Below are 9,408 nucleotides of genomic sequence, written 5' to 3' on the forward strand. Positions count from 1 at the left end.
CTGGGTCACTGGGTTACTGGTTCAACCGGTGGGTCACTGGTTGAACCGGTTAACCCAGTCCCACATAAGTAAAACGTATAAAATAGCTAAAAACTTAAAAATTAACAGTTAAAAAACATATCTCCAATAACATTTTAATAAACATTAAGTCTCAAATCCTAAAAATAAACATAATGTGAATGTGGTAACATGGCCGAGGATTCATGAAGAAGAAGATGGGTCCAACACTTCAAGCCTGCCGCTGTGGTCCCATAGAACATGCTGACATGAGCATTCATAGCCACAGAAACTATTTCATCAGCAACTCAGCAAACAATAAGCTGAATCTTAATAGATATGGCTCCCTACAAGTTGTTCCTTCTGGACATACTATCAAGTCACCTGTTTTCCACACACCAAATCACAATCTTGTTTTCTATCCCTTGTGAGTAACAATCCTAATTGGAGCTATGAACTCTGACACCTTACTCAAGCTATATGTGACTGCAATCAAAGGCTTAGCCAAACAAGTGCTTAAAAAAACAGGATCAAGGAGTGTCCTATGTGTGCAAACATATATAACACTAATCTCCAAGAATAATCCACAACAACAATCCACTAACTACTAAGAATAATATACAACATCAACCAACATATATAACACTATAACAGATAACAATAACAATCTAACAACAATGGATAATCAAACAGAAAAACATGTGGAAGTATTCATGTTCTCATCTGCCAACATACAGAATCAATCTACAATAATCAATTAATTCTGACTATCAGTACTAAATCAAACAGAAAAACATGTGAAAGTAATGCCAACATACAAAAATCAAACAGAAAAACATGTGGAAGTATTGAAAACATACAAAAATCAAACAGAAATCAAAGTATCAAACATATGTGAACAACCAATTTGGGTAAATTCTAACAGAAATCAAACAGAAACCAGCATACATAATCAATCTACAATAATCAATTAATTCTAAGTTTCTAACTATCAGTATTCAGTAGTAGTTCGGTAATAAATTATTGAAAATTAACTTCAAAAAATGAAAAAAATTAAAACTACATACCTGGACGGCTGGACGGCTGGACCCTGGAGGGATGGAGGGACGAGCAGAGCAGAGAAGAGGGAGACAGGAGGTGGCGACTCACGACTGACAACCTGGAGGCAGTAGGCGACGAGGAGGCAACTGCTTCTTCGCGGTGGTGAGTGGCGCACGAACTCTGGCTGAAGCTGCTGGCTGCTGGCTGCTGGGTCTCCGCGCCGGCGACGAACTGAAGCAGAGTAGCAGACTCTCTATCTCTCAGCTGTCAGCTCTCATGGCCAAAGTAACCGTTTGGGAAGGGAAAGGGGGAAACAGGGGATAGATGCAGTGAATGAGGGTATGAGACGGATGGAGGCTAGGGTTAGTTTCAGCAGCAGCTCTTTTTATTTTTATTAGGAAACGACGTCGTTTCCAGCGAAAAGGAAAAAAAAAAAAAGGTTCGAACCGGCCCGGGTTAAATGAAACCCGCCGGTTCTCCGGTTCTTACCAAACCCGGCCGGTTCAATCCGGGTCATTCCGGTTTGATTCCTTGTCCGGTTATATGTCTTGCCCGGACCGGTTATAGCACCGGTTCACCGGTTTTTCGGTCCGACCGGCCGAGTCGGTCCGGTTCTGACAACATTGACCTAAATTTAGACCTATCCTACTAAATAAAAAATACTATATTTCTTGTTAAATAAATAAAATTTAACTCTTTATTTATTATATTTTGTATTAATTATTCAAATTTAGAATTTAAAATTTAGAATTTAAGATATTTTATTTATTTATTTTTTACGTTTAATAACAAGTTAATTTTCAAAGAGTCTTGTACTATTTACTTTTTTTTCCCGGAGTGCGCATTGACCCACAAATTCCATCTCGCATACACGAAAATAATCTAATTAGATAGTTAGACGGTGCTAGGAATTCCAATATTGTCATTTTTTAGGTTTTGGGTGACAAATTTAACATGGTTGCTATAGCAAAGGAATTGTATTTTTTAAAGAATTAGTTATGCTTCTTGTGATGCAAGTTATTTAACATATTTACTAGAATAATTTGTAATTTATACTTACTACGGTAAAAATAAGATATATCAGAAGTAGTTATAACATTATTCTTTTAGAAAGAGCACTAACAAAAATTAGGTGCAGAGATAATCGAGCACTATTCTCAAAGTTACTATATAAATTTAAATTTTATTAGAGAAAATAATTAATAATTATCGACATATTGCCAATTATTCTTCTTTGATCTATGAATGAAAGCTACTTGGATGAGATTTTGTTTGACTTATACAAACATTAAATGCTTAAATAAGATTTTGGCACTTATAAAATCGTTGATTAAGTTTAGTCTTTATAATTTGATAGAAGCATAATTGTATAGACTGGATTTTAGAGTGTATTTTCTGGATATTATTCCTCATCCACGTTGTATTTAGAGAGAAACAAGATTCCATTTCAGTATTTGGTCATCTACACCAAATTTTAGAGCCTCAAATATGGAACCTTTATATTGTGAAGATTTTGTTGAGATCTTTGTCAAGTTAATTCGTTAGACCTAGTTTCTTTTGAAAATAATTTTCTAACTCTGATGCCTTTCTGCTTATTTTCAGATTATGGCCTCTTCCAAAAATCCAAAAGTGTAAATAAGAGGTTTCCTAATGTTCGTAAAGCTGGTTCTAGTGTAGATAAAAATGTAAAAAATACTAGCAAGAATAAGCATAAGGCAAATCCTAGCACTCAAAAGGTGAATGTTTCATGACTTCTTTAAAAATAACTTCTTTTCTTACACATGTATGGAATTAAAATAAGGGAAAGAATTTCTCCCATTACTTATTGTTCATTTTGTCCCTTTGACCAAAATTCAAAAAAATTGGTGCAATTGGTTTGGGCAATATGAATTTTATTTTCATATTTATAATTGTTTCAAATTTTGATGGTATGAAGAAGAGAAAATTGGCTGACATATTAGGGCTACAATGGAGTAAAGAGGAACTTGAGCATTTCTATGAAGCTTTCCATAAATATAGAAAAGATTGGAAGTAGGTTAGTTATAGTCATACATAATGGTTAAAAGTTGACTCTGGTTGAGTTTAAAAATTAATAACAAATTAATTAATGATGAACAAATATTATTATTAGGATTAAAAATTCAGTTATATGTGTGATTAAGTTTGTTTAGTATGCAGAAATTAGTAGCAATCAAAACAGGCCCAACAACAAGCTTAAGGCCCACACACACTCATGGCTCAATGGAATATTTGTTCACTCCCATTAGAAACAAAGCACGCATCAGACCAAATCCAAAGGGTTGAATAACAACTAAAGGTCAAAATTGGTTCAAGCCAGAAGTGTTTATTATTATTGGCCCAATAGGAGAACTGTTGATCTCTAAACACAAGGAAGAAGGAAAGAATCCGAATTGGACTAAACACAAGCAAAAGGCCCAATTTGTGATCCAAGCTTATGGGATTGGTAGCTAACTAAGATTGGAAACCTCATTTGCATCAAAACCAAATCAAAGCCATCGAACCAAATTCTCTCTTCTCTCTCTTTTCTCCTTTCTCTCACCCACGTAAAGAAGTCAAGAAGCAAAGTAAGAAAAAAGAACTCTGATTAGGATTCAAATCAAGGATGAAAGAGTGGATTATCAAAATCAAGAAAGAAGAAGAAAGTTAAAGAAGTTAGGGTTTCAAGAAAAGATCACATCCGAAGGGAACATCAGAGAAATATTTTCTTCTTTGTGCTTCGTTGAAGATTGTTGAAGAAATCTCCTTTCTTCCTGCACCAGACTAGAAAAATGAAGAAAGTAGAGCCTATGAAGCTCTGTTGTGAATCAATGGTCTAAAATCAAATTTAAAGCCAAAGTTTTGGCTCAAATCCTTGAAAAATTTTGAAAAAGGATGAAAGAGAAGATAGATAGATGTGTCAGTACAAACCTTGTATTGAATTTTGAAAAATGTCATTTTATGGTAAGACAAGGAATTATACTAGGACATGTTGTGTCTAATACTGGCATTTCTGTACATCCAGCAAAGGTGGATGTTATTTCTAGTTTGCCTTACCCCTCCTCTGTGAGGGAAGTCCGTTCATTCCTTGGCCATGCAAGTTTTTACCAAAGATTCATTAAGGACTTTAGTAAGGTAGCACTTCCCCTATCCAGGTTACTGCAGAAAGATATCGAGTTCGAGTTCAGCGAGGATTGCAAACAAGCATTTGATAAGCTGAAGACCGCCCTGACTCAAGCTCCAATTGTGAGAGGACCTGACTGGAGCCAGCCATTCGAAATCATGTGCAATGCTTCCAACCATGCAGTAGGAGCAACGCTGGCTCAACGTGAAGGTAAAGATCCTTTTGTCATTGCTTATGCGTCTAAGACTTTAGACACTGCTCAGTCTAACTACACTACTACTGAAAAAAGAGATTCTTGCTATTGTTTTTGCTTTGGATAAATTACGAGCCTATTTAATTGGTGCTAAGGTAGTAGTGTATTCAGACCACGCAGCTCTAAATTATTTACTAGCTAAAAAGGAATCCAAACCAAGGCTTATACGTTGGATACTGCTACTACAAGAATTTGATTTAGAAATAAAGGATAGGAGTGGTAACCAGAATCTAGTGGCAGACCACTTGAGTCGCCTTGAGCACATTAAAGATGACTCCACTTCTATAGCTGATAATTTTCCATTTGATAACCTACAAGCAGTATCTGAAGTAGTCCTTTGGTATGCACCTGTCGCTAATTATCTAGTTAGCCGCACTTTTCCTCCAAACTTTACTAAGCACCAAAGAGACAAGCTGAAAAGCGAGTCTAAATATTATATGTGGGATGACCCATATTTTATGGAGATGTGGCACTGACCAGGTAATTAGAAGGTGTGTGCCTCAATTAGAATTCCAGTCCATTTTAGAGGCCTGTCACTCATCTGAGAGTGGAGGACATTTTGGCCCTCAAAGAACAGCTAGAAAAATCTTAGACTGTGGATTTTGGTGGCCCACTCTTTTTAAAGACGCTGCTGAATTTTGTAAATCTTGTCCCCCATGCCAAAGGTTTGGTAATATATCCAAGAGGGATGAAATGCCTCAACAAATTATGATTTTCTGTGAAATTTTTGACGTTTGGGGCATTGACTTCATGGGCCTATTTCCAAATTCTAATGGCCACCTTTATATACTGTTAGCTATAGATTATGTTTCTAAATGGGTGAAAGCAATTCCTACCCATACTGATGATGCTAACACTGTTGTTTCCTTTGTTAGAAACCACATTATTTGTCGCTTTGGATCACCACAAGCAATCGTGACTGATCAAGGCACCCATTTTTGTAACAGGAGACTAACAGGATTACTGAAGAAGCATGAGATCATTCATAAAGTAGCAACAGCCTACCATCCTCAGACTAATGGGCAGGCCGAGGTGTCTAACAGAGAGATAAAGTGCATATTACAGAAGATAGTCAAACCTCATAGAAGAGACTGGAGCACCAGGCTACAGGATGCACTCTGGGCATACAGAACAGCATACAAGACACCCATTGGGATGAGTCCCTTTCGCTTAGTCTATGGAAAGGCCTGTCATCTTCCAGTTGAGGTGGAGCATAAAGCTTTTTGGGCAGTAAAGGAGTGCAACATGGGATTTGAGAAAGCCAGAGCTGAAAGGAAGTTGCAACTGCAAGAATTGGAGAGCCTTTGCCTCGAAGCTTATGAGAATTCAAGGCTCTACAAGGAAAAAATGAAAGCTGTACATGATCAACACATCAAGAGGAAGGAGTTCCAACCTGGGGATTTAGTCCTCCTTTACAACTCCAGACTAAGGCTCATGCCAGGCAAGCTGCGATCAAGGTGGGAAGGTCCATATAGAGTCGAGAAGGCTGAGCCAACGGAGTTTTTCACCTAAGTCACCCTTCAAGCTCAGAACTCATCAAGGTCAATGGACATCGTTTGAAGCTCTACCATGGTGAGAAGGTGACAAAAAACAAGGAGTTAGATATCTTCCTCTTGGAGGATCCACTCGCAACAGAAAACTGAGCTACTGAAGCGTCCAACTTAAGGACGTTAAAGCAAAGTGCTAGGTGGGAGACAACCCACCACGGTATGATCGTTCCTCTTCTTCTCCTTATCTTCCCTCACCTATAACTCTTCTCCGTACTACTGCCTATATCTTGCACCTCATCTACATACTGCATTTGCATAAAAAAAAAAGAGAGAGAGAAATTGCACGCGACGCGCCAGCGTCACCGACGCGTCCGCGTCGCATAAGCATTGGAAATAAAGAAGATTGGACAGGGAGTTGTGTCGGAATATGGCTGGAGGCGTGCCTTTGGCACAATTTGATCCACACGACCGCGTGAAAGACGCAACCACGTCGTTTGTAAATTGGCCTCCCCACGCGTTCGCGTCGACCATGCGAATGCGTGGCCCTGCAATTCGACGTATCAAGGGTGAATGGCCAAGAGTTGAGCTGGACTTGGGCTGCATTTGTGCTAGTCGCACAAGTCCTGCCACGCGAACGCGTGCCCTACGTGTCCGCGCCGTTATTTCCATCTGGCTATCCACGCGATCGCGTCAACCACGCGATCGCGTCAACCACGCGATCGCGTCAACCACGCGATCGCGTCGCCCCAAATTCTGGCAAAATACAATTTAAACAGACAGTTGTGCGAGTGCGAAGCTGCCCTCGCGCCACTAGCGCAAATCACGTCACACGTCCGCGTGACCAATGCGTCCGCGTCACCTCACTTAAGGGCTTTCCACGCGACCGCGTGCCCCACACGTCCGTGCCGTTTGCGCCGCCCAACTCATTCAAATCTGCCAGCCTGCTTTATCTTTTCTTTCCCCCCAATCTTATTTCTTTCTCCCCTCTTCCTTCTCCCTCCCTTCTTTCTCTCTTCCACCCCCTCTCTTCCACCACCATTATCAAGGTTTTTCTTCTCTCTTCTTCCCTCTTTACTTTTTCATTCTTCTTTTTCTTATCATGTTTTCTTTTTCTTTCTCTTCTACTTTTCCTAACTATGTTTTCTTTTTCTTTTCCTATTCCTCTTATTGGTGTTCAAATTTTATTTGGGTCATTATTTTTATATGTTGCTTATGGATTGTTTGGGATTTGTTTAAACAATTATATATTATTTTTATGGGGTTACTTGCATGTTCTAATTAGTATTTTCCATACCTTATTTAACATGCATGCTATGTGTTTGTGAAAATGCCCATATGGCATTTTACACTATTTTTGGATTTTTTTTATATCTATTACTCTAAATGCCTGCTTTTCACAAAATCCATTTTCTATTTTATTACTTATATATAATTGTTTTTACAAACATCTTATTAATTTGAGAAACTTGGTAATCTAATTTGGACATTGAATGCTTGATCTATTCTACTCGTGCCCTTTGCCGGCATGCCAATAAACACCTTGCATTCAATTTTCCTCCTATGCACTTGCTATATTTCCATTGTTGATTTGCCACATATAGTCATGACCATGTGTTCACATCATTATCCATACCTGTGCATTGATTACCACCCTTCCTATTCTTTTCCTTGCTATAACCCTTGTATGCTAATGACTTTCCAAGTTCCCTTTCAGGATGGCCACCAAGAAAGGCAAAGAGAAAACTACCCCCAAATCCACAGCAAGAAAAGGAACAAAAAGAACATTAGTGGCAGAACCTTCTTCAACTGCAGTCAAGCCATCAACAAAAAGAATTAAAAGGATTATAAAGGTTGAGAAAAAGAAAGAGCCTTCCCAGCAAAGGACACTGCACGATTTCTAAATCGCTACTGTGAGCAAATGTTTCCTATTCTGGCAGCTCAGAATTACAACAATGAACACCTTCTTATCCTTCCGCCTCGTATTGCCAACTTTGTTGAGCCGCAAATTGCACAAAGACATTGGGGATTCCTACAGAGACAGCCACGACAGGTCAGTCTTTCTTGGGTAGTTGAATTCTACTCCAACTTCCACCTGCCGACCCTGCAGTCTGTTTATATACGTCAGAAGCAAGTCCCCATTACAGAAGAAGCCATTCAGCGAGCCTTAGATCTTCCCCCTGCTCTAGAAGGATTGGACGCTTTTCAGGAAGCCGCACTCAAGCGCCAGGCATACAACTTTGACTGGGACACTGTTCTCAGAGTTATCGCTCAACCTGGCAGCAAATGGATCTTCGAATACCTCAAAGAGCTACTCACAGGCAATCACAGACTTGACGAGGACCCAGGCACTCTGGACTCCACTTCCTTTACCAGCACAGGGAGCCATGACGGTCCCCGACTGTGGAGATACTGCCACCAGCCCACCATTGTTCCTGATAGATGGCACCGAGGACGGTGCAAAGCCTTAAGTGTGGGGAGGTCGGTCAGTACCTGACTTCTGGAGGTAATTCTTTTCCCCCTAACACCAATTTCTTCTTCTTTAGAATAGGATAGATTACATATTAGTAGGTTAATCGCATGCATGTTCTACCTGATTGAAAAGACAATAAGTTTCTTTTAAGACCATATATTTTTCAAAATTTCACTAATTTAAATCAAAATATTTATGTTAAATTTGTTTGAAGTTGAAATTAAAACAAAATTTTTGAGCTAAAAAAAAGAACACACAACCCGTGAGACCTTGAGCCTAAATACATGGTTACACTATTTAACCATAAACATTTTTTTCTTGTGTGTTTACTTCTCTGTGATTGTAATCTAAATTTTGTTTTATCCTATATGTCCAAAATTAATGTGTTATGTGCATGCATATGATTGAGGCCATTGTTTGTCTAACTCACATATCCCATATAAGCCAACCTTTTTAACTACCTTTGTTAACCACTTTGAGCTGTTTTTAATCCCATTCGTTCCATATTGTACCACATTAATAGCCTTCAGCGGAAAACAATTAAAAATCCCAATTGAATCTTTGGTTAGCTTAAGATAGAATTTGTGTGTTAATTGAGTATGGGAAAATTGTGGGAATAAAGGGTAATAGAAAATATATCATAATAGAATGAAGGGAATTTGGGTACCTATTCATGTGGAACCATAAAAGGAAATTACAAATCTATGTGCATTGGTAAGCTATAAAAAAAAAGAAAAAAAATAATAATAATATATTTTCTTTGTTTTAGTGAATAAGGGGACAAAATCACCCCAATGATAAGTCAGAATTTAATAATCAATGCACATATGATAAAATTAAAATAAAGGTTGATACATGAATATGGAATGTGAAAAGAAAATTCTGGGTATCTAAGATGAATGTTGAAATTATATAGAGTATATGTATGTTAGGTAGGAGCTTGGGTTAATTAAAGATTCAATATATAAGCTCACTTAGCCATTTGTATATCCTCACCTTTACCTTAGCCCCATTACAACCATGAAAAGACCTCATG

General features: G+C 38.3%; 1 long non-coding RNA gene across 1 annotated transcript; it reads right to left on the reverse strand.

The window, feature by feature from the left end:
* On the reverse strand, positions 84-1,411 carry LOC110272322. Its single transcript, XR_002363536.1, has 2 exons — positions 1,065-1,411; positions 84-381 (listed from the first exon to the last, which is right to left on the reverse strand). It is a non-coding gene; the product is annotated as an uncharacterized LOC110272322 (long non-coding RNA).

This window comes from Arachis ipaensis, chromosome B05, assembly GCF_000816755.2.
Source record: "Arachis ipaensis cultivar K30076 chromosome B05, Araip1.1, whole genome shotgun sequence".
NCBI lineage: Eukaryota > Viridiplantae > Streptophyta > Magnoliopsida > Fabales > Fabaceae > Arachis > Arachis ipaensis.